The sequence below is a fragment of the Callospermophilus lateralis genome, unplaced genomic scaffold (genome assembly GCF_048772815.1).
Source record: "Callospermophilus lateralis isolate mCalLat2 unplaced genomic scaffold, mCalLat2.hap1 Scaffold_74, whole genome shotgun sequence".
Lineage (NCBI taxonomy): Eukaryota > Metazoa > Chordata > Mammalia > Rodentia > Sciuridae > Callospermophilus > Callospermophilus lateralis.
In genome coordinates, this window is record NW_027515420.1 from 9,375,975 (window position 1) to 9,399,906 (window position 23,932).

At 41.6% G+C, this 23,932-nt stretch overlaps 2 pseudogenes; one reads left to right on the plus strand and one right to left on the minus strand.

Annotated features, from left to right (window-relative positions):
• Positions 1 to 348: 348 nt before the first annotated feature.
• Positions 349 to 12,629, minus strand: LOC143389925 (hexokinase-2-like; annotated as a pseudogene).
• Positions 12,630 to 13,029: 400 nt separating this feature from the next.
• Positions 13,030 to 23,932, plus strand: part of LOC143389926 (RNA-binding motif, single-stranded-interacting protein 1-like) — a 146,556-nt pseudogene continuing 135,653 nt past the window's right edge.

Below are 23,932 nucleotides of genomic sequence, written 5' to 3' on the forward strand. Positions count from 1 at the left end.
GAAGCCTGCCCTCTTTAATCAATCCTCATTGCCTGATTGTTGCAACCAGCAGTGAAGAAGAATCCCCAAGCCAAGCATGGATGCTTCATCACATTATTTTCCTCTGCACATTTTAATTTACATCCTATGATCGGGTATCTTTCTTGTTCTATTTGACCTAAAAATACAACAATATCCCTGTTCATGGCCCCATGCCATGCTCAGCACCATCTTTCATGTGTGAGCCACTAGACTGACTTGTGTGAGCCCTGCTCTGATCTTACTTGAGCTGTGAAATCCTTCAGCTTGTCTGTCCATGAGAAATACATAGGACATGACCGCATCCTCCTCCAAACCCTAAATAAACTCTCACCTCTCAATCTGAGACAAGAACTTTTTTTAAATATTCCCCTTGTCTTGAGCCGCTCTGATATGCGGCCACGGAAGAGCAGCCCATGCTTGGTAAAATTGATAAGGATGTTACAGACAATCTCGCCAAGTACATGCCACTGATCATCTTCTCAAACCTGCAGTTCATGGAGGTTAAATAGAAAGGTGGTGGGATGTGTTGAGACAGAACGGAAAGCGGAGGGCAGCATGGTGGGAAAGGAATGCCACTTAATTCACTTGAGCAGGATTCCTAGTGTCCTCTCACACTTATCCTCCACCTTCAGCAAAACTGAGCATGTGCTCTCTGCTCACACCCTCCCCTCACCCGACCACCACCACCACCACTCATGAAGCTTTGTGATGTTGGCCCTTGACCAGTTCTGGCAAGAGAGGGTGCTTGACGCTGGATGGCTGGGGGAGGAAGAAAGGATTTACTCCTGTGTGGGTGCCCCAGAAATGCTGTTTTACCCTGGGAGCAGCAGTGGTCCACTCATCATTTGTCCCTCACAGACTCAGCCCTAGGTTTTGATCCCACCCCCACCTCCACTCTCCCAGGCCTCAAGGTGGAAGTAGCTTCCTCACGTTTACTAACTCAGAACTTTCTAAGAAACCCATTGTCATCTCAAGATAATAAGCTTCCTTGCAAATGCTATGGTGGAGACTCCGATCACTCATTGCTGTCCATTCTGGGATACAAGACCCTCACCTAGTTGGGTGCCTACCTCTGTTTGCCCAGGTTGAGCAAAAGATTATCCACAGCCTTGTCAAATTCTGTGTGGAAGTCGTCCAGGCATCCATTTTCCCTGAAGCCCCCCAACTCCATGTTGACGCACATCCTCCCCTCTTCTCCATCCACCCCTCTTCTCCATCCACCTGCTCCACGTTGCACATCTCCTCTATGTAGCAGGCATTGCTGCCCATGCCTGCCAATCACAGGGACACCAGGTCTCACTCAGCTCAAGCCTCCCACCCATCCAAGGCTTTGCCCCCCACCTCTGTGGGGAGGATGGTTGATAACCATACCAACAATGAGGCCAACCTCACAGTGAGGGTCTTCATAGCCACAGGTCATCATAGTTCCAACTGTGTCATTAACCACAGCCACCACGTCCAGGTCAAACTCCTAAGAAGGCAGAAGCAGATGCCTAGTCCACAAGTCAACCCCAACATTCTCCCTTCAGACATTTGCAAGGACACTTACATGTATATAAAATACATCTCAAATGCTATGACTCACTCCCTTATTTCATGCGAGGCTCACTCAAGGTTTGCATGAAGACTTCCCTGCCGCAGTCCCGCTGCAGCAGAATAACCGGGGGGTGACGAATAACTTGTGTACGTTGATGCAGCAGGAGTGAGAGCCATTTATTGTAGGATCTGAGCGATATTTATACATTTTACACAGCTTATCTAATTAGCATTAAATAGATACAGCAGTCAACCAATAAGGAATCTCCACACTTAATGGCTCACTTTTGTTACTTCACAAACCACTCCCTCTGGCATTTTGCCAGGCGCCATCCAGACTTGTTTACAGACTCTAACATTTCTCTGGCAAAATAACAGGTGCCAATCTGACTTGTTTACAGACCTTAACACTTCCCTAGTTGTGCTGCTATTAAGATTGCCACTTCCCTGCTCACTTTACCTGCTCTCCTTGTCCAACTTCATTTATCTTAGCCCTTAATAACAGTTGCCATTGGATTATGGAATTATGTTTGAGAACAAACGTTCTTTTTTTTGTTTTGTTTTGTTTTGCTGTCATTCCTGAATCCCCACACCCAGAACAGAGCTTTATGCACAGTGGACACTCAACCATTGTGAGCTGAATGATTACATCAATTTTCCTGCCAGCCAAAACAACTGCACTCAATGTTGCCCCTCACAGATCACTTCAGGCATCAATGAATCAAGTCATGGGGTCTCCTTTACCTCTCGCCTGTGGATCGCTTCCTTCAGCAGGGTGACCATGTCCTCACCCTCGCATCCAGATGCCTTGAAGCCTTTGGTCCACTTAAGGAGGATACTCTAAAAAGCACAGAGAAGACCTCAGAGAAGGGCTGCTGTGTCATTTCTGGGCTCTCAACCTCTTAAACTAGACAGATTCTCTGGAGTAACTAGCTATATCACCTACCAGTGATACTCAACCTAAGGTTGTCCCTAAGGTTGTTGCTTGGATTTACTGAGTACTTCCTGTGCACCAATGCTGGTGCATGATATATGATACACCATTTAATCCCCACAGCCATCTTTGGAGAACATTTATCATGATCACACCCACCTTTTACAGGTAACCCAGGCACCCATGTGACTTGCCTAGGCCTAGTTTGAAGCTAGGAGCAGGACTCACCTCCAGACCTGCTGACTCCAATTAGTGGCTCATAAGCACTGTGCAAATGTCCCAAGACATGTTTCCTTCAATGGGCAAAGCAGTTTTGCCCTGTCCCTGTCCTTCACTTAAATCAGAAGGGCCAGTACATCAGTACATCTCTTAATGTTTCATACTTCCATATCCAGTGAACGAGCACCTGGCCATTGAAAGCAAGAAGCTTCCTGGGCCCTCCTGGAGGCTCCATGCTGCTCATGTCATCACCTGTGCCATGCATGACCTCCTGTGGGATGGAGTAGATCTTGTTGTGCATCTCTACTCCTTGCTGCTTCCCATTTTGCACACGTACCATCAGGACCTGGAAATTGGTTCCTCCAAGGTCCAAGGCCAAGAAGTCCCCTTTCTCTGGAAAACAAATCCAAGGAGGAAATGAGCTGGGGTGACAAAGAGTGACAGTTTATGTACCTTCCCCTGACAGGGGCCACTCTACAGCTTCAGCAGCCTCAGGGGGTGATGGAGTGTGAGCTCTATTTAATGATGAAGAAAAATGATGCCCCAGGATGAGATCTCTGCTGGCTCCTTAGTGACTCTCAAATGAGTCCACATGCTGGGGGCCCAGAAGTCAAAGAGAGCACTGCAGAGCTCTGGGGATGCTGATATAGTACATTTAAAACTATCTAAATACGCTATTTGTGCCAAATCAAATACCACCTTAGGTTAGATTCCAGACTAGAGAAGGAAAAAGAGAGTGTAATTCTTTAAAAGAATTAGAAGAAAAATCTTTTAAAATGAGAAAAACTGCCACCATTAGGCAATTTCAGTGTGCCACAAGCCTCACACACAGTCCCCATCCAACACTTAGGCCATCCTAAGGGATACAGTTCATTCCTTTCTTATGGATAATCAAAATCTGGCTGAGCTGGACAACATTACTTATGTAGAATCACATCAGTAGAAAAAGGGAGCAGGGATCAAACCCTAGTGTCTGGAACCTATACTAACTGCTACATTGGCCTGCTCAGCAATCATTTTCTCTGAATTGGGAAAAGACCTCCATTTATTAGGTTGCAAGACCTACAAGAGGGTTTATAGCAACCTTTTTCTGTAAAGGGACAGACAGGAAACATTTTAAGCTTCGTGGACCACATAGTCTTACTGCAAACACTCAACTCTGCCGAGGTAGTACAAATCAGTCATGAATGCTGTACAAACCAATGGGCATAGCTGTGTGCTGATAAAACTTTATTCACAAAAACAGGCATAGGCCAAACCTGGCCCAGGTAGTACAGTATACTGAACCTTGACCCGGACCAAGTGATGGTTGTGAGCAGTGGCTCTGGTACCTAAATTCCAGGATTTGAATCCCAGCTCTGACATTTGCTAGTAGTGTGAACTTGGGCAAGTTTCTTAACTTCTCAGGCCTCTGTTTTTTGCCACATACAGCAGTTTGTTAATACACAAAAGTAACTACTAATCTTTAATAGCTAACAAATATTAAAGGAATTAATAGGCATTAAATGTGTTGATACATAGTAGGTACCAGTAAATACTGTTTGATTTTAGCTGAGATATGTCTGGTTGACTCTAGTATTATAGTAATATAGCTTCAAAAACAGGTGGCAGTTCAAATGTCCAAGGCTAATGCTAACTGAGCTACCCAAGCATCAATGCTAGGACAAATGCCTGCTAGGTGAGCATCTCTGCTGCATACCTGTGCCATCGGGGGTAGCACACAAGTAGGTGGGCAGCATCTTCACAGGGGCGATGGAGTGTGTCTCCTTGTTCAGACCTCACTCCATTTCAAGCTTCGTCTTCCTTTTGACGTCCAGCAACTGCTCATGGCTCAGTTTTAGAGGCTCCAGGGTCTTCTGGTGGGCTCTTTGTTGATCAGCCAGTTGGTAAGCCACTGCAGTCACCATGGCTGCCCCTTTGCCGCTGCCATCCTCAGAGCGGAGGAAGCAAATGTCCCAGTCAGGCACCAGCCAACGTACAACCTTGTGAAGACACTTGGCAAAACTGTAGCCACCCAGGTGAGATAAGAGACAGGGGTCCACAGTTAAGGTCAGTGGTATAAATGGTTGCACAGTGACTCACTGCTTCAGCCCAAAAGTTGGGCCTGCAAGAGCAGAGGCTTCCCTAAGCCTTCTCCCTCCACTCTTTCCCATGTTAGGAATCCCTGTATAAAAACTCAGATGACCACCCTGGTGGAGTTTATCCCCAATGAAAGGAAAGGACACTTCTAGCAAAACACTGTTCCCTACGTGCAGTCACAAGAAATCTCCTCTGCCCAAGAGATTGCAATCAGCCTCTGCAGTCTAATAGAATCAGGTGGCTCTAACATTACCCATTTTTCATGTTTCATAACTCATTTTATTTGAATATGTCACTTCTTCTGCACTTTCGCCTCTCTTTTGCCAATTTCTGCCAACCATCTCTGGGTATCTGAACAACTAGAGATAACATCTTATGTTTGGCAAGAAACTCTCCAGGTGATGACTGCTTTCAGGTATCGCTCTGCTACTCCAAGTGTGGTCCATGAGCCAACTGCCTCACTGGAGGCTGTGAGATGCAGGATCTCAGGCTCACCTCAGACCTTCTGAACCAGAATCTGCCTCTTAAGATTCCCATATGATTCATGTGCACATTAACTAAAGTTTGGGAGGCACTGAGCTAGGAGATTAGGGGACCTCAAAGCTGAGACCTTCCACAGTGACCAGCTCAGTTAATGATGACATATTGACCTGGCACTCATGTTAGGAGAAATTAAGTGAGTGCAACAAGAGGCTTCTTCCAGGTCCCAACTGAAATTTGAATGTCTGGATATATATAACCCAAGGGATCAAAACATGCAGCGTGGCATCAATTCAATACCCAAATCAGAGGCTGGTAACCCCCAGTGCTGAGGTGGTCCCTGGCAGAATACATAGCAATAAGAACCACCAAGAATCATAAGAGTAAAGACTGAAACTCTGTCTTATAAATAAGAGGGTGGCCAAGAAGAGTACCCAGCAGCCAGGGGAGCTCTACGTCATCAGCAGCCTTCAGAAATCACCTCCACCCACACCAGGAATGACATCCTCCAGTAACCGCTTGCTCTGTTGGGAACTATAATTCTACAAAGACCCCCCAACACCTTGGGATGAAAAACAGAACTGCCCTATGGAGTCACCAGGTCCCAGGTACTTTTGGACCTCCTTAACTCCTGGGCCCAACATGCTGACTCACTGAAGGTGTTTCTTGTAGACGGAGCCATCAACCCCAATGGTGGAGCACAGCCTATCCTCGCCCTTGCTTTCCTTGATACGCTGCAGCACAGCAGCCAGAGTGGTTGCACACAGATTGGCTGAGCGTGTGGACACAATCTGGCAGATCCGGTGAGTGGCCACACAGTCCTCCTGCAATGGATTCAGACCCAGCCGCACCAGCACCTGGTAGGCCTTCTGGATGCCATCCTTATCACGGGGAACGAGAAAGATAGTGTGTGGGCACTTGTCTGACCCACTGTGGCCAACAGGAGGAGGGTATGGGTTGGCAAGGAAGCCCATCAGCTCCAGCCAACCCCAACTATCAGTGAGGACAGCATATCTTATGACCTTGCTACCTGTTTGTGAGCAGGGCCGGGACAGCAAGGAGGGAATACAATGCAACATCACCACCCTGAGGTATCTTTCCCAGACATCACATACACACACACACACACACACACACACACACACACACACACACAAACACTCACACACACTCACATACAGTACTACCCTGGCTCATTTTTCCCCCAGTAAAAAAAAACAGTATTTCTTTTCTGTGTGCTAATATGAAGATAAGACCTGGTTCATGGACCTTCTGCACTCTTTGCATTTGCCGTTTGCTTGTCTTAGGGTAAACAGACAGAATCTCTGCCTCTATAGAGTCACCTCTAAACATCTCAATCCAGCTGTGGTGCCCATTTGTTCTCTCTAAAGCAGCCAGAGTTTGTCTGTGTCTGAAGATGGTGGGATAGGGTAGGTGATTTGACACCATAAGTGCCCTTCTCAGGGGAACCAAATGCCTCACTAGATTGAGTACTACCATCCCCTTGGGGTGTAGCAACTTTAGCCACTGTTTAAAGGTTCCACTCAGAACAAAGTCCTTGGAAGGCTTTCACTGCTCCTTTTGGCACTGAAATCACCTCCTCTCTCTACCTGGTTCCTCAACTAATAGGACCCCCTCTATTCACACGAGGAAATAGCAAGAATGGAAAACTAGCCCCAGCTATCAGGATACCATGGGCCATCCTCACTCCCACTCCCCAGCTGGACTATGAGTGGGTGAATATATCTGTGGGCATTCAAGCACCTATTTTTCTGTTTTGAAGTAGGGCTCAGGGTAGTCCCTTTTGAGAACTGCTGATAAGAAAAGAAATGTCAGAAATTCAGGAGAAGAACAAGGAGATAGATGCAAACAAGTGTTAAGGTGCCCCCATTAATGCCTCCAGAATTTAACCCAGTGCAACAGCCCAAGTCCCTGCATGTGCAGGCCAACTGTTCCCAGAACCCTGAGTCACTTTGGTAGCATCACCCTCAAAATCCACAGGAGCACAGACAAGTAAGTAGAGTGAATTCACAGGCCCACCATGGGCCACCTTCAAGACCCTCTTGTGGCCAGGTGACATGGCACATGCCTATAATCTCAGCAGCTTGAGAGCCTGAGGCAGAAGGATCATGAGTTTAAAGCCAGCCTGAGCAACTTAGTGAGGCTCTAAGCAACTCAGCAAGACCTTATTTCTAAACAAAATATTTTAAAAAGAGCTAGGGATGTGGCTCAGTGGTTAAGCACCCCTGAGTTCAATCCCTAGTACCACCACCCCCCAAAAAAAGACAATCATGTGGACCTCCTGCTCAAAGTGTCAAAAGCCAATGCCCCATCCATGTTCCCCAAATGCCTCTCCCTATAACCAGACACTCGGTTATGGGGAGAGGCATTGGGACCAGAAACTTACTCTTCAATATCTGAGACATCTTTGGTTTCAAAGCTGACTGTGATAAGCAGTTCTGGGCTGAGCTTCCCCTGGAACAGCAGCTCTTCCTTGGCCATCTTCACCAGGATGAGCCTTACCAGCTCCCCCATGTATATCCCACTGATCATCTTCTCAAACCTGCAGGGAAATACAGATCAAAGCAATAATACCCCCTCACCGTCCATGAATGCACAACTTTCCTAGGGAGGCAAGACACAAATATGTAAGATTCAACATGCTTTAGAGATCAACATGATTAAAGATTAACTTATTCAGGTGTGTGTCGACGTGACAACTGGGGGCGCTGCAGGAACTGTGGGATTGGGACTGACCCTCAGGCTGGTGAGTCTTGAACAATGGGGAAAAACAGGACTTAAACAGATGAAACAACCAGGGAGTATAGAACATTCTGGAACAGACTGAATTTTAGGTAATTTAATTTTGTGTAGGAGAATGTTTTTTAAAATTTCTTCTCTCCAAAAAAAAAAAAAAAAAAAAAAAAAAAAACTTCTTTGAAATAAAATCTCATGTAGAGTCCCAATATTTTTTTTCAAGAGAAAAAAAATTTTAACCTTATTAAATATAGGACACAAGCCTCTTACAGGCGATTTGTGGATTCCTGAGAAAATGGTGGGGTTGGGGGACAAGTTGGGGCAGGAAGATAGTGAGGCAAGATTACAAGACCAAGTTGGAACAGATCTCAAAGAGTCTGGGGGTAAACACAATGGAAGTTTCTGAGCAGGCTGGTGATAGAAGAAACATGTTTTAGAAAGGCAGAGATCAGCTCCCAACCTGAGGCAGTTTTGTAACTTAATTTTGCAGCACTAGGTGACACTGTTTCCTTTAGAAGTCTTTCCGGCAATGACTATGTGGCAGAGGAAATTCAATCTCTTTTGGGCAAAGAAGACCCATTGGTCTCTCAGAAAGCCTCTGGGTCTTAGAGAGAGGAGGCTCCTAGGGCTACTGGTACTGTCTAGGACTGGCTTCAGTGACAAGGAGGCCCAGAGCAGGGGTGTGGAATGGAGTTGGACATTACCTTCAAAGAGACAACTCAGGACAAATCAGGAAGCATTGGAGCTAAGGGACAGGTGGCAGCATTTGTTCTGAGCACAAGGCACATTGAAAATGTCAAAGTAACAACATGGGCACCTGCCTTGGGAGTAACCTGGCTTCAACAGTGAGGATTCCACATCTTCACATGTGAATCTAGTTCTATGGGAGCTAAGGGAAACACCCCCAGGGCAAGCGGGTCTCTACAGTGTGATGTCATCGCTCATGATTTTGGGGCTACCTCAGCTGACAATTTGAAAGATGACTCCCCAATCTTTTTTTTTTATGGATAAACCAGGAATATGCTGTCAAGACCTGGCTGGCAATTTTATCTTTTCATACTTCAAAGGGTACAGGGCTCTTTGGAATGACATGGGTGTGTCTCATTATTGGAGGCAGGCATTGAGTGAGTGACTTCTGAGCTCATAAACCTCTGGTCACCTATGGCTGACACAACCAGTATGTTCCTAAGTTCAGGTAAATGGACTCACATTCCTACACGTAAAAAAAAGCTTATGACTTAATGAAACCAAGCTTTGAGGAAGAAAGGACTCCCCAGTAAAGCAAAAGGCTGCCCACCACTGACCTGGTTTATAGGGCTAGTTTTCCTTTCTAAGTAGAGATCTGTGTGAAAAGACTTCCCAAAACAGTCCCAACACCAAGAAGACCAGAGAGATGCTGCATTGCTCAAAATGTTTTGTAACTATGTTTCGTGCTTGCAGCAATCCTGTCTCAACATCTTCAGAGACATTTGGAAAATGTGAGAATGAAATAAGGTTGTGTAAGAGTCGAAAGTAACATAAAACCAAGTCTGGCCTGGCTGGAGTGTAGAACATTCAGGTCACAAAATGCTGGGGCCTTTTATCCAATCTACTTCAAGATTATGGTTGGGCCACAGACCCAGGATGGAGCCCAAAAAGGCTTCTGAGAAGCCAGCTTTTCCATAAGCCTTAGTCAGTCTGCAGCTGAAGCAGGAGGCCCTGGGACTCTGTGGGTTGGCAGTGAGCAGCCATATGATATAACCTGGTCCTTTGTGCGGTGCAGTGGTTGGGAGCTACTAAGGGGCTTTCAAGAACTAGGATATGGCCTTCCAAAGTGAATGTGCTGAAGGATGATGGGGTTTATTACTCGCGCTGGTTTTAGAGCCCTCTCAGCAATTTATATTCCCAAATGTTCCCATAATTGGTGGGTGCCTTGGAAAACTTTGGGTGACAAAGTAAGACTACAGAGATGACCTGAAAACAAATCCCCTGTCCCTGAGCAGCCCCAACCTCAGTTCCCAACACACCGCCCAACCCCGCCACCCAAAGGCCCACTCACAGTTGCTTCCCAGGGTTCAGCGAGCCCATGTCGATCTCTGGGTCAAACTCCGTGCGGATGTCATTGAGCGCGCCATCGTCAACAAAGGCCCCCCACTCCATGTTGATACACATCCGCCCCTCATCGCACTCCTCCATGTAGCAGGCATTGCTGCCAGTGCCTGACCAAATCAAGGAACTGCTCAAGCACCTCCCTACACGTCCCTCCCCTGGCCCCATCTTCCTCTCACGCTACTGTCCAAGGCTGCTCCATATTAGGATCCCTTCCTGCAGACTCCTGGGCTACCCAATATATGATCCAGAACTCTACTACCCTACTCCCAGCTCCACAAGCCTTGGCTTGGCCCTCCAAAGCAACTACATCATTATCTTCAAATATAACCCAGTCTACAGGTCACTCCCTTCTTTTCAGCCTACTCCCCCTACTGCACATCCGGCTCTCACACCCAGAGCTCACTCACCCACAATGAGACCAATCTCACAGTCTGGTCATCATAACCACAAGTCATCATGGTCCCAACCGTGTCATTCACCACAGCCACAATGTCAATATCAAAGTCCTGTAGGGATGAAATGGAGGGTTCTGACCTTCACCATCACAGAAGGGATGGATACAGGATGTAAAGATGGAAAAAGAGCAGCAAGACACACAGCTCAAGTGCAACGGGCTTACTAACCCAACTCAGAGCCAAGGAAGGTTCGAGCTGGAAAGCTAGATCCACACCCGAGTGAATATCAGGCAACTCACTCCCACCCTGCTTGTTCTCATTGTGGAGAACCATTTTCCTGACACCAGCCCTGTGGTCTAATTTGTAGCCATTACTGCTCTAAGAAAAGTCAATCTTGTTGGCTTCTTCTACTTCTCTTTCTTCTCCCTCTCACCTCCCTCTTCTTCCTTCTCTCTCCCTCCCTCCCTTTCTCTTTTTCTCTCTCTCCCTCCCACTCCTATGACAGAACTTTATTTTGTCCACTCTCTGCCCCATTCTATCGTCATGTCACCATCATGCCAACTTCCTTACTTGAAATGATATGAAGTCTTCTTCAGGACTGAAGGGTTTTTCTTGCACCAAGACTAAGATTACTTTCCACCATGTTAATCTCAAAACCCCAAAGGCATCTGATTATATATAAAATTACTGGGTAATAGCAGAGAAGAAGAATACCTCCCCTTAAGCTCTACAAAAGCTTCTCAGGCTGAGTTTGAGCACAGACTTCAGAGTGAATCCCAAAGGGCCTGCACACCCGAGGTCCCACCACTCCACGCTCACCCCTCTTCGCTGGATGGCCTTCCAGATCAGAGCCACCACATCTTTGCCTTTTACACCACTGGACTTGAAGCCCTTGGTCCATGAGACCAGGAAACTCTGCTACAAAACAACCAAGGAATGAATATTGATTTTCTACAATTAAAACACAGGCCACATTTTTCCAAGCATCATTAGTAGAGCTCTCTGATGCCCAGCTAAAGTCATCATTGAATTTGTAGACTGTCTCCTGACTAGCGGAGGAAAAAGAAACTCAGGCTCCTCCCAGGTTCAGGAAAGGAGATCAAATGAGTGATGCCTTCATGATTTACCGCCTCAAAGAAACAGAAGGAGCAAGCTATAGACTTGCCAAAATAAGATATGTATATCCTTGAATCATTAACTCACAAAGCATCCTTCTTTCAAGACCTTTCATCAAAACACTCAGGATCAAAAGAGTTCCTAGTTTCTCATTCCTGTCACCCTGGGTGGGATTGGGACACTGTGCAATAGGTGTGAAATGCAGAGTAACAAAGAGCACCCACCTCCCCGATACTTTTTCACCCCTCAACACCTCCACACATGCACAGTCACCTGGAGCCCAGAACTCTCAATACTGAATCCTTAGCTATAAAATCCTTCAGTGCTACTGCCAACACCACAGCAGCAGATGGCCACCAGGGAGTTCTTCCCAGTCCTCCCAGCCCCAGGAGCGAAGCAATGCAGCAAGTCTTCTGAAGAATCCATCTTACTTCATCTAGCTTAGTCTGGTGGCAGGGGAATGAGAAGGTAAAGCCCAATGGGAGCTTCCTGTCTTTGATTTGGAGCTTATCCATGAAGTTGGCCAGGCATTCAGTAATGTGGTCAAATAGCTAAGAACACATGATACAGGAAGATGAGCAGGCAGAATGGCACAGGAATTAAGACCTTGGGCTCACAAATAAATTAGTTGAATTTGTACCAGATCCACTTCCTACCCTCTGAGTCTTCATTTGCTTTTCATCAAAGAAATGGGAATGTAACTGGACTGCCCACAAACAGTTCCTCAAATGATTAAAAGAGTCAGTTCATATAAGGGCTAAATACTAGTTAGTACTCATTAAAAGCTGTCCTACATTTAGACCATTTATCTAAACATCTGTCAAAATAACCCTGAGAGGAAGGGGAAAATTGTGGCCAAAGTTATCAGAAAGTCCACGCACGCCCTACAAGTAGGACATCCTTTGGTGGCCCTGGCAGACCCCCCAGACACAAATGCCTAGCCAATTATCTTACCAGAAAGGAAAGTTCACCTCACCATCAAGTAGTACTTCATCATCCATCTTTCTTGTGACTGGGGGAGTGGTGGAACATTCTGTGTTGGCATTCTATGAACCAACTTAGCAAAATTGAGTAACTTTTTCCTATTTTTTCCTCTATTCTAGAAAACTAATCACCTAGGGGCAATCTAAAGAAGTTATCTTTGTTTTCTACTTTCAAAAATGGAAGACTGGGCTGGCTGATGTGGCTCAAGTGGTAGTGCGCTCGCCTGGCATGTGTGCAGTCTGGGTTTGATTCTCATCACCACATACAAACAAAGATGTGTCCACCGATATCTAAAAAATAAATATTAAAATTCTCTCTCTCTCTCCTCTCTCACTCTCTCTCCTCTCTGACTTTCTCTTTTAAAAAAATGGAAGACTAAATTCTCTCTGAAGAGCAACAAAGAATAGGGTTTTGTGGATGGACACTCTCACAACTGTGATTACACTGAGCAGGACCCACAGCTCCTCAGCCCTGGAGAAAGCTGCATTCACAATGAGCCAGGTTTTCAATCAGCCCCAAGAAAGCGCCCTGACTTCCTTCTTGGCCATTCAGCACCCTCAAAGAGAAGTTGGTGACCCTCCAGATGCGGAAAGGATGAGGCCAGAGCTTTGGGGAACAAAATATAAGGAAGAGGTTGAACACATTCCAAGTGCAAGGTTAACCAGGTGGCAAAAATGAAAAGCTAAGTGGGGGAGAGGGAAGTGGAAAAGAACAACTATCTTTTCCTTTCCAGAAAGAAGTAAAAATTCTACTAAAGATTTTCAAAGAATAGTCCTGGGCCAGCAGCACCACCACCACCATCACCTGGAAACCTGTTAAAAATGCAAAATCCATTCACCCTCCTCCCAAGACCTACCATAGCAGAAATTCTGCTGTGGATTAAACCACATAAAATTGTTTGCATTTACTTAGAAACTGAAAGGTTGAGGAAAGATTCACAGTCCTGATTGGCTCTCTGATGCCTGGGGTGTGGTCAGCAGAAGGCAGCTGGAAGGCAGAGACAGCCCAACCTAGGAGGGTAGAGTTCTAACTGGGCTCCCTAGGTGTATTCTGTCCCTCTGTCTGATAACACAGCTGATACTGAACCTTCTACCTCTAAACCAAAACATTCTCAAGGATAAGTGCTAAGCTAGGACTGGGGTCTCTCACCAAAGGAGATCACTAGTGTACAAGGGCCAACTTCCTCTAACAGAGGTCAAGTATTTTAATATGCAAATAGGGTTTCTAGAGATATCTATCTAGAGGCAGTTCTGCTCTTCTATTGGGGAAGTTGATAAGAGAGAAAATATGGGATGTATTAAACAAATTCCCAGCACCTTCTTACTGACACACTAGTCAATGATCTTTAGCACAAACAGTTTTATTCCCCCATAAAGGAAGTTGCAGCAGCTGTTCAAAGTGACAAAGCAATCTTTAGAGATGAAGAGTCTTTAAAAGGAGAAGTAGAAAGTCACCTTCCCCTCACCAGCCCTTCCCCTCACCAGCTCCCTCTCTAGATGGGAAGGCAGAGAAGAAAGACAGTGAAGATGCTTTAACTACTGCCCTGCCCACAAAGTAATCACTGGCCATCTGGGGCTACTTCAAATCATTTGAAAATAATAAAAATAAAAATTCAGCTCTCCAATCACAGTAGCCCCACTTCCTAAGTACTTAATGCCTCAAGATGCTGACAGCTACAGAATCATGCAGGCCAGATAGAGAGCAGTTCTATCCCTGCAAAAAGTTCCCTTGGCCAGGGCTGGGCTCTATTTTGTATTTTATTTAGAGACAAGGTCTCACTGAGTTGCTAAGCACCTCACTTTGCTGAGGCTGACTTTGAGCTCATAATCCTCCTGTCTCAGCCTCCTACCTTTTTTTAAAGTGGGGAAGAGGAGACCATCTGCTTCCTTGAACTGGAAGCCTAACCCCTTTTCTGTTAGCTGAGGACCTACAGATAGATGCTGAGAGAAAGAGCTAACATCTTCCTGCTATAAAAAAGCTCAAACGGCATCACTGTGAGGAGTTTGAAAGTTTTCCTTTTCTTTTTTGGTCTAAGGATCCACTCACTCCCCTTACCACAAGATACACCTTAAGTATTGTAAGTGTTACTATTCAGGTTTATGACCTACTGCTTTGAAATGGAAGTGATGGGGCAGAGCACAACTTCCTTTTTGGGGGGATAAAACTCTTTTGCACTAAAAATTATTTTGACTAGTGTATCAGGAAGAAGGTACTGGGAATTTGTTTAATACATCCCATTTTTTCTCTCTTATCAACTTCCCCAATAGAAGAGCAAAATTGCCTCTAGAATCTTACACAGGGACTCACTCTGCCCAGGTTCAGAGTTCCTCAAGAAACCTCTGCAAGTTTGTAGTTTGGTAAATTGGTCTTGGTTTTAACTAAATTTGCATTTTAAAAATCCATTTATTTTTCTTTACTTAAAATACTCATGCATAATAACCCAAAACCTAGAAGGTGGGCTGGGTAAGTGTTCTACTATAAACACAAAGTGAGAGGGACATTGGTTACACTTGCTGAAAGATGGGAGGAGGGAAGTGGCTTTCTGGAAGGTTGCAGGAGTTAGATTTACAAAGCACTGGAGAAAGGACTGTGCAGCGTCATCAAAAGGAGGGGGCAGTGCCATCCAGCATGGAAAGGACAGAGATTGAATTTAAGAGTTTTTAAGCAAATGATAACTTCATTGTAACTGAAGTGTGTGGAACAGTATAACAGAAAGGAAAGTCATGGCAAATAGAACACAGGCAAGCTCCTGCTGCATTAAGGGGAGTTCCAATGTTAGGCAAAGCAGTTGATACTCCAGTTAAGTAAGGCCATAGCCAGGCACTTCAGTATTTTGGCCTGCACACTTCACCTGCTTGAAATCATGGAGGGGCTTTATTTAAATTTTTATCTCTGCCCTGCACATCAGAAATTCTCAAAACTATGAATGAATGTGTAAATTTATTATATCTTAGAAGGAATCTGATGATCTGGAGTGAGAAGGGTAACCATGGACTGATGAGTAAGGTGGAGAAGGAAATCACAGGAGTAGAACCCAGCAGAGAGCTATTGAATATTCTTGGCAATCACCAGAAGAGTCTGCTCCAGAGTCTGGGCATGGAGAGATGTTTTGTGTAGGAGAAGTTGTCAGTGATATCACACGCCACTGGATGAGAGGCATGGGGAGGCAGCAAGGGAGGTATAGAAAACAGTTAGTACCTTTAGGGTCTAGAAGACTAGGAGAATGGATATTCATTCATGTAGGTGAAAAATTGATTTTAGCATGTCATGAGAATTCTTAGAGCAAGAATTGTTTTTATTTAGAACTTCTTTATACAAGAAGGGGAAGCCTTACGGCAGATGCTGAAGGGAATAGTTAAGACTTGAGACCTTGTTTTACACAGGAAGTTAGAACTGGGGCATAAAGATGAAGAATGGAGACAGAAACAAAGAGCCCAATAACAGGTAGAAGGTTGAACCTGAGGAGAAAGATGGAAAGATGAATACTGAGAAATTAAAGACAGCTCTGGGTGAAGAGTTTGCTTTTTTTATGGTACTGGGGACTGACCCCAGGAATACTTTATCATTGAGCTATATCCCCAGTTCTTTTTTGGGGGGACAGGGCCTAGCTAAATTGCTGCAGCTGGCCTTGAACTTAAAATCCTACTGAATCAATCCCCAAGTCAAAGAGCTTTCGAAGCAGTGGAAAGAGCATGTGTAAAAAGCCCCGAGGCAAAAAATAACATGTCACATTTGAGGAAAAAATAAAGATCAGCATCAATGGGCATGGTGGGTAAAGAGGGTAGTGAAGATACAGGAAACATTCTAATCTTTTAGGCCATGGAAAGGAGTGTGAGCCTAATTCTAATGGTAATGGAATTCCATGAATGGCCTTTAAACAAACAAATGAAAAAGATAAAATAAGATTTCTATTCCTATAAGATCCCTTCTAAAGCTTTATGGATCATGGATTGAGACTGAGTAAGAGTAGATGTTTCCCATAATGCCATTTATAATAGTGAAATTTTTCAAACCAAATACTTATTAATAGGGATCATAATGAATTGATCATCTATCTGCTTACACTTATTAGGAAAAATTTCTACTACAACGAGAAAAAGTGTGTATGTGCGTGTGTGTGTGTGTGTGTGTGTGTGTGTGTGTGTGCATGTAAAAGCTCTTTGCCTTGAGAGATTGATTCAGGAGGATTTTAAGTTCAAGGCCAGCTTGTATGTTTGTGTGTGTCCATGCTACAAAAATCTGAACAAAATGATAGAAGTAGTTGGCATGGCTCTCCCTATCACATAAAATTAGTGGGTTGTGGAGGTGACTTTATAAATTGGTTTATCTTTTCATTCCATGTAGCTTTCCTATGAATGGGCATGCTGTTTTTAATTAGAAAAAAACAAACAAACAACCTTTCATTTTAGGAAGAAAGACAAACTTGCCTATACAGGATGAAATTATTTAAATTGTTTATTTTCTCTCCCTACTTTTCTAAATTTGACCACATTAGTTAGTAGGCTCTTAATGTGACCTGGCAATCTTTTTGGATAAAATGCACATTTGTATATTGCTGTCTCATCCTAACAATCCAGAGTTTGAGCCTGAGCATGTTATTTTTCTGCCAAAGTATGGAGATTCATTAGTTTCCATTAATTCTCTATGGATGATGAACATGCATCTTGTCAGGTGCCTGCCTATTCCTTAAGGAAAAGAATCTAAATTTAGACTCTCTCCCTAGTCTGTGGTCTTGGTAACCCAAAGGAGCCTAAAATTTTTTTTTGCAAAGAGGCCTATTTTTAACTTCTGAAGCCAGGATTTTCCCACCTTTTCACCTGGGAGGCTTGGTGAAAATTACAAATTGGCGTTAGCATCAAACTCCCCAGTCGTCTTCCAGCAAGCACCATTACCCTAGATGCACATACATCCTACACAGGTACTGGGGAAGCTGGGGGTTATTTGAACATGTTTTCAGAAAGAATATTACTTTCTTCTTGCTGCACATTGTAATTTTTAACACTTTTCTATAGGAGGAGGGAGTTGCTTATCTGGAATTGCAATCTACTTGGTTAATTTTTAGTCCCTTTAGAAAATTAAAAAAAAAATGTTTTCTTCCACTCTAAGTTCTAGGTGCTGTCTCTTCAGTTCTTGTCATCTTATAGCTCCATCCCTTTAATACCTTTTCCTTGGTTTCTCATAGAAAATAGCTTAGCCTTTGTGCTTTCTTGCCCTTGTGTCTCTTACCTCCTCAGTGCTTTTCAGAATTTCCTTACTCCATGTCACCATTATTAACTTAAAGATTATTAAATCATAGCTTCCGAGTAAGTACCCAAATTCATTGTGCAATAACTCAAATCATCCATGAAGTTTCTGGTTAATTGAGAGCTTTGTTGTGTGATTTAGAGGGATGATGATGGTGATGATGATGATGATGATTGGTTAAATATTGCAAGAATGCTGAATGCAGCATTGAGTCCTCCATGACACCCACAATTTTCCCCAAAACTTGTAGGATATGCTTCCTTAAAACAAATCACATACATAGTACATCTTCATTACAGAAAAATTAGGCAACATTAGGAAAAACATCAGCTGTAGTTTCATCACCAGCAGATGATGTGATATTGCTAACATATTAAAATATACAGTGAAAATACATTCTGTACTGTCGTTGAACATTTCATACTAGTTACCCCCCATCTATTTAATCTCATCTTTGGAGTGCACCTGATTTTTACTTATAAGCAATCATAAACTATTCCTGTTTTCTATGCACTGCCTGGAAAATCTGTGGAAATATTTTTGTAAGTTTTAATTGATTAGATGATGAAATATTAGTAAGTGGCATAGTACAAAATACAGTATTTCTGAAGAGTTTGTCCCCCTGATAAACTTGAACCTGTTCTCTAGGTTGTCAGTAATAAGGAATTCAAAACAGCATGCATCCTGCATTGTGCATGAGATTTCAGTATTGGAACACTAAAGATAATAGGGCCTATCAGTGCTGTGTTCCTCAAAATGTGGAAATATACCAAATGCACCAAAATTGTCTCTTGAATATTCTTCTACAGTTATGCAAAGGGACTCAGATATCTGCATTTGTAGTAAGCATTCCAGAAGATTCTAACACCTACTAAACTTTGGAAATTACTGCCTTAGTGCACCTGACAAGTTCTGCCCATGGCACATCTTTTCTAAATACTTCACTATTTTCAAAATCATAGTAACAGAGCAATGCACCAAATTTCTGGTAGTGTAAAATGACAATATTGATTTTTTTTATTGATTAAACAACCAGTAAAGATGCTTCCCCCTCTCACTATATTTAGTTTGTTTCCTTTCAGTCTCATAATGATGAGGTTTATTGGAGTCCCTCTAACTCTGAAAACACAGAATATTTCTCATCTGTTATTGAATTTCAAGGTTTAAGTATGAGACACACGAAGCACTAAATGCAGTGAATGTATAGGTGAATGCAACTACAGTTGACATGAAGCAAAGGCATAAATATGTAGGGCATACAGATTCTTTTTTACAAGACTTACACTAAAAGCCCAAGGAATCTACACAATATTAAGGGACAGCCAGTGGATGTCACTACTGTGCATTGGATTTGTAGAGCCAAGGTTGTTTTTGCTGTTACCTCTCAGAAATAACTGACTGGTGGTCTTATACCTTCATGAAATCCAATGTGTTTTTTTCCTTTCCTTATAAATTGTTGACTGATTCTGTACCAATTAGTTATACCAGTTGGTAGGTTTGTTATCAAGTTAAGCTTCAAGAGAAGAACCTGGGCTCAAATGATTAAAAATTTAGAGAAGTTAATTAAATATTCAGATAGTCACTGAATCTACTTTTTGAAACTATTATATTGCCTTTTAATGCTCATAATTTGTATAATTAATAAAAAAACAAGCTTGAAAGCATGTAAGGAAAATGAAAATTTAAAGAGAGTCAGGCTTGGCAAGAAGTAAGAATATTCTTTCATTAGAATATACCCTATAAGAAAGTGAGAACTGTTTTGTCTTAAAACACTGATATCATTTTTAGTAAATTTTATGTTATAGAATTCCACAATTCATTTTAGAAATTGTATATTAAATCAGTGAGTGGCCTGAGGGCTAATTAAATACATTTTGTGAATTGAATACTTTTGCCTCCAGTTAAACCTTCATTATTCCAGTGAATTTTGCCATTTGAAGGTTTGTTGTAAAGTCTAAGCAGTGAATCATAGCTGACCAAATCAAATTGGGGCTGCTGTGGAGATCCCTGGGCTTACAACTAAGCTACTTTTAGTTAATTATAAATTTAAGAAATTGCACTCAGCAACTCTGACCCCCCAATTCTAAGTTTTAAAATGTGCTTTTCTTTAGATCATGGATTCTTTTCTACTATAAGCATACATTTGGAGTTATTCCAGGGTTTTTTCATTGTGTGACAGTAGAAAAGACATTTTAAATCCTTACATATCTTTTTTCTTCCCTGTTTTACAGGGCAAATCAAGCAATACCAGGAATCATTGTTATTTGGGGTGGAGGGGTTGTGCTAAATGTTCATAGACTCTTTGATTACTTTATCTCATTTAATCATTGAAAAAAATCCTATAAAGGAAGTTGTGTTACTCTAGTATCACAGAAGAGAAAACAGAAATGCCGAAGCTCACTTTGAAATCATGGGGTGTCTGATTTAATTGCCTAAGAATTTTTAAAAGGACTCGTTCAGTCAATAATGCTGTTGCCATGCTTTCTAAGGCCTTGGTATTGGATTGAATTCCCTCCACGTGCAGTGTGTTGGCTAGGGGTTGGCAGTGCATGCCTCAATGTGAGCACAGAAAGTACCTGCTAAGCCTCTTCCAGAGCCCTTTGAAGTAGGCTCTGTCTCTGCTGACCCATAGCATTGAATCTAGTTACCTACACTTTGGAAACTGTGGAGTCAGAACTAGTGGAACATTAACGTTTATACATTAGGCTTTGAAGCATTATCATAGAAGAAGGGAACTGTGGAAGATATTTTCAAACTTAATTTAAAGATGGAAGAACCTTAGTGAATATAAATGATGGTTCTAAGGTCATTTCAAGAATCTAGATATATCCCTAGCACTGACCAGCTTTTCTCATGTAAGGCCCCTGGATAGTACCTGTTTGAAGCTGATTATTGAGCCTACTTCTGATGTAGAAATTTTTAAAATTAATTTCCTAACTATAATATTTGCTTGGTAATATTTAACTATGAGTTCTAATATCATCAGCATGACACAATTACATGTGTAGATAAACATTGTGGATGAATAGTAATAATAAAGTGGTTTCAACTAGGTTCAATAAAAAAGTAATAGTGTGAATTTTTAGAACAAATATGTTGGTGAAGTAATGTGTTGCATTTTTCTTTCATATTTTAAGATTTATTTGTTTATAAAATGTTGATGAAGCTGCTTTATTTTGCCATTGCTCAGATGTGCTGTTTTTCAATTGTCTAATCTATCATGTATCTCTTTATCTTTTTTATTTAAAAAATTAGGTTATAAGCTCTTTGTGTAGAGGAACTTGTTGATGAATGTTTCAGTTGGAAGGAATTTGTGGGAAGCACTATGTGTGTGAGCGGTGGGATGGATAAAAAGACCAGAAGTTTTAGGCACAGAAACACAGAGAGTTCAAGCCCACTTAACTAACTCAATCACAAAGAGACAAATAATCTCTCTTTACTGTAGTTTTGCTTTATAAAGAGAATTGTCATAATTATTGAGATAATATATACAAAACATAAGACTTTGGACCTGGAATAAAAATAGGTCAATAAGTAGTATTTTTAAATTCTTTTATTCATTCTTTCTCTTTGTGGACACAATAATCCTTCACTAAATTTTGGTTAGGAGAATAAATTATGAAGTACTGCATAAACAAATTTTAAACCTATTTATAGATTTATCATGTCCATTCTTGTCATAATCTTTCATTATCTCATTTTCCAAATTTTACAAAGATTTTATTATTGCATTATAATTATACATAGTAGCTAGATTCTTTGTGACACCTTCATATATGAACATAACATCATTTGCTCTATTTCATTTCTTAGTACTTCCTCTTTTCCTAACCTCTTCCCTCCCTGATCCCCTTCCTCTACTCTACAAATTATATATATATACAATTATATATATAATTATATATATAATTGGATTTAAAAACTTAATACGATTATCATCATAATATATTCATACCTGTATAGAATTAATTTGGTTAATTTTATTCCCCAGTTTTTCCACTTTCCTCCTCTCCTCCCTCCCCCTTGGTTTCCTACCTCTACTGATCTTCCTTCTATTTTGCTGTGATCCCCCTCTCTTTTTTTAAAAAAAAAAATTCCTCTTTTTTCTCTCTAGCTTCTGCATATGAGAAAAAATTCAACTCTTGGCTTTCTGAGTCTGGCTTTATTTTTCTTAGTATGATATTCTATAGTCCAACCCATTTACCAACAGATTATATAATTTCATTCTTCTTAATGGCTGAATAGAACTTCATAGTGTATACAGACTGCATTGTCTTGGTTCATTCAGCTGTTGACAGACAACTAGGGTGGTTCTATAATTTGGCTATTGTGAATTGTGCTGGTATAAATATCAGAAAGCATGTATCACTATAATATGCTGATTTCACGTTTTTGGATAAATTCCAAGAAGTGAACTATCTAGTTGACTAGTCTTCTGAGGAATCTCCACAATGATTTCCACAGCAGTTGTATCCGTTTGAAGTCTCACCAGCAATATGTGTTTCTTTTTCCCCACATCCAGGACAGCATTAATTATTATTTATATTCTTGGTTGCTATTCTAACTGGGATGAGATGAAATCTCAGTGTAGTTTTGTTTTGCATTTCTTTAATTGTTAAAGATGGACATTTTTTCATATATTTGTTTGTCATTTGCATTTCTTCTTTTGAGAAATACCTGTTTAGTTCATGCATCCACTTATTGATTAGATGTGTGTGTGTGTGTGTGTGTGTGTGTGTGTGTGTGTGTGTGTGTGTGTTTAACTTTTTGAGTTCTTTATATATTCTGGATATTACTCCCCTGTCAGAAAGTAGCAGGCAAAGATTTTCCATTCTGCAGGCTGTCTTGAAAACCTCCCCACACCTCTCTGAATTACCATGTGCTGAACACTGTGCTCTTTTTAGGCAGGCACTAGTGCCTCTGCTCACATCCACCCCTGGAAGTTGGTTTTTGTCCGTCAAGTTCTCCTTTGCTATTCACACTCTGGCTGTACTTCAATGAACAACTTAAAATATATCTTTCTCATGAAGCCTTCCCAAAAAAAAAAAAAAAAGATTCACACAGCAAACATCTCTCTGAAAATTTTACATTTCTGAAGACATATTCAAGAGTGCCTTGTCAAATTAGCATGTGTTTGAAAGAGAATATAAGGTCCCCTTTAGGTAGACTCTCAGGGAATGTATTTCATGTCAGTGTCCTCTCAATGCTACCTAGTAAGGTAGACAAGTAAATATTAGCAGATATATCTCCAACTAAATCATATCAGGGAGAATATAAAAAATCCTTTTCAAGTTTATAGAAATAATTTTGCTCTTTTTCTCATTCTACATATTTAATCTTTTCTTTTTTAGGATTATAAAATAATTTTAAATCAATTTAGAATATAAGAAAATTTCACAAACTTTTGACTGTGATTGCTTTTTCAACTTCCATTCATCTATTCAATATTTATTGAACACTTCCTCCCACTTAGTACTTGTTTTATTTTCCCTTTTTTTCCCTAAGGAAATGAAACATAAGAAAGGGAAGATCCTTATTCTCTAAAAACTCATAAAAAATTAGGACAAATCCATTAAAATATAAATATGAAAATAATGTTGGTATAAATATAGGACTCATAAGTTTACTCCAAATGGGTAAAGTTAACCTGCTCTTAGCTGTCATTGTTTTCAAAATTAAGATATTGTCCTACGATTCCCCATGGAGATTTTAAGTGGGTCTGTACCTCTACCTGACATCCACACTTTTTGTTCCTATTTATTGAGTTCAGAAAAAAATTAGTGTTTTGATATTCCATGTTGAAACATTCATAAGTATGAAATTTATACAGCTTGAAAAGTATTTATTAAAATTAATTCTTTTCATGACATGTTTATAGAGATTTGAGTCTTGGAAGACATGTTCTCGAGGGAAGATGTACCATGTTCATTGCAGAGTAAATTTGGAATAATATTTGATAATTCTTTCCACACAAAGGCAGTCCAAAATGTACAAGTGATTCTCAACATTCATTGATTGAAAATATATCTCAGGAACAGCTGGTGATTTAAAAATATTTTTTCTATTTTCTGTAGCC